Raw genomic sequence first — 2497 nt, 5'->3', positions numbered from 1 at the left:
GTGATTTCAACGCCAAGATGGGACTGAGAAGGCTGTCCAAAGAACTCTACATTGGGACCCACGGCCTAGAATGCAACGAACAGGGTGAGAGACTGAGTTCATTATGTCGACCAAGACCATCCATGGTAACTCACAGTTCCAGAAGGCCGAATCTAAAGGTTGGACATGGGAGTCTCCCAGTGGAGAGTTCCACAATGAAATTGACCACATCATATTCAATCAATGGTTTTGCCTGACCGATGTCTCTGTTGTCCCAAAATTCTAAATGGTATCAGACCACTGTCTCCTTTATGTGAAAGTCTACTTCATGGAGTGGAGAGAAAGGGCTGCAAAGCTTAAGAAGAGGACTCCCAGAATGACCACCAACTGGGAGCTCTTTGGCACTATTGTGGCAATATGGGAAGATGCTGTGTTGACAACATCAACGAGGAATACGATCGATGGTTCAGCACCTCCATGATTGTGCGAGGAACACCGAGAGTGAGAGAGCCACAAAAAGACACCTGTCTTTGGAAACTCTAGAGCTCACTTGCCAACATGGTTTGACTCGAGTGTCAGGCAATTACAAGCTAACATCCGAGCTCGCAAAGCTGTGCAGAGAAGCACTACGGGAAGATCTCAAAGAGAGAAGAGCAGCAGTGTTGGCTGATGCGGCAGAAGCTGGGAAAAGCATTCGCAATAACAGCCTGTCCTTTGCCAACTACAAGACCAAGATGACTGACATTGGAGGTTGTCATCCCTCCAACGTCCTGATGGATCTATCACATCTTCCCGAAGGGCAATGGAGAAGGTTATCCACAACTTCTACTCGGATCTCTTCGATAGCCACATCCACCTGCCCACATACCAAATTCCACAGGATGGGTATGTCATTCCCAGCGTTCTCCCTTCTGAAATCCGACATGCCATTTCGTTGGTAAAGAAGCATATAGCACCTGATCCAGACAAGGTCAGACCTGAACACCTGAAGAATCTGCCACCAGTACTCATCAATACACTGGCTCAGCTCTTCACACACTACCTGTCTGAATGCAAGGTTCCATCTCAGTAGAAAACCAGCAGTACTGTCTTGTTGTACAAGAAGGGTGACATCCACAACATTGGCAACTATCACCCAATCTGCCTATTGTCTGCTGTCTACAAGTTGTTCATTTGAGTCATCCTGAATAGGATTGGTAGAACACTAGACAAAGGACAACCATTCGAGCAAGCCGGGTTCTGAAAAGGATTCAGCATGATCCACCATATCCACATGGTGACCAAGCTCATTGAGGTTTTGCAAGAGTTCAAGATGCCGCTCTGTCTAATGTTCACTGATTTAAAGATGGCCTTTGATTTTGTTGAGACTGAAGTGGTCATCAAAGCCCTAGCCAAACAGGGCATTCAAACTCAGTATATCAGGATCCTCCATGAGCTGTATTATGGATTCACCACCAGGATTTCTCCATTCTACAAGGAAGTGATCATAGACTTAAAGAGAGGAGTTTGGCAGGGTGATACCATTTCACTGAAACTCTTCAGTGCCACCCTCGAGAACATCATGCGACAACTGGAATGGGAAGGAATGGGAGTGAAGATAGACAGTTGGCACCTCCACTTTGCTGATGACATCATTATAATAACACAAAACATTAGCCAAGTGGCATGAATGCTGGAGGACTTTGACCATGAGTGTGGAAAGGTCGGACTACAACTGAATCTCACGAAGACAGCGTTCATAAGAAAGGGACTAGTTCCTGATGTTCCATTTGCTATCAATGGAACAAACATCTCCAAATGCAGAAGGTATGTATATCTAAGTCGAGAACTCAACATGACAATTGACTTGGCACCAGAGCTGCGCAGGAGGAAGAGAGCGGCGTGGAACGCCTTCAAGAGCATCAAAGAAGTTATTAAGAGGACAAAGAATCTCCAGCTATGGGCACATCTTTTCGACTTCACCGTTCTTCCTGCACTAACATATGCCTCAAAGACCTGGGTCCTATGAAAACAGGATGAGAATGCTATTCAGATATCCCAAAGAGGAATCAAAAGAGCTATGCTTGGAATATCACATTTCACTCAAGTGAGAGAAGGAATCCGGAGTTCTGACCTCCGTCAATGATCTAGAATCTGAAACGTTGTCTCATTTGCCAAGGCGTTGAAAATCAGACGGGCCAGACATGTAATGCGACTTGGAGATGACTGCTGGACTAGAGCCATTACTGACTGGATTCCACGGGATGTCAAAAGAACGCCTGGCTGCCCACCTACGAGATGGTCGGACTTCTTTGTCAAGACCCTGAATGAATGGTTGGAGGCTCTTTGTGTTCCTGGAGTGAGCAGACGTCATTGGGCTACACTAGTACATGACAGGGATGAGTGGAGATGTTACTGACGCCCGTTTGGGCAAATAGATGAGCACCAGGATGACGGGTGATACAGGTGATTTTTCTCCCCTTTTTATTGATTCACCATGAGATACAGTTACAAAGCTTTCATGTTTGAGCTTCAATCA

The 2497-nt window shown here is 45.9% G+C and overlaps 1 pseudogene; it reads left to right on the top strand.

The window, feature by feature from the left end:
* Positions 1-265: 265 nt before the first annotated feature.
* On the top strand, positions 266-2284 carry LOC129405936 (uncharacterized; annotated as a pseudogene).
* The last annotated feature ends 213 nt before the right edge of the window (positions 2285-2497 follow it).

Source organism: Sorex araneus, chromosome 6 (genome assembly GCF_027595985.1).
Source record: "Sorex araneus isolate mSorAra2 chromosome 6, mSorAra2.pri, whole genome shotgun sequence".
NCBI lineage: Eukaryota > Metazoa > Chordata > Mammalia > Eulipotyphla > Soricidae > Sorex > Sorex araneus.
Note: the sequence above shows the minus strand (reverse complement) of the source record. Positions and strands in the feature narration are given on the sequence as shown.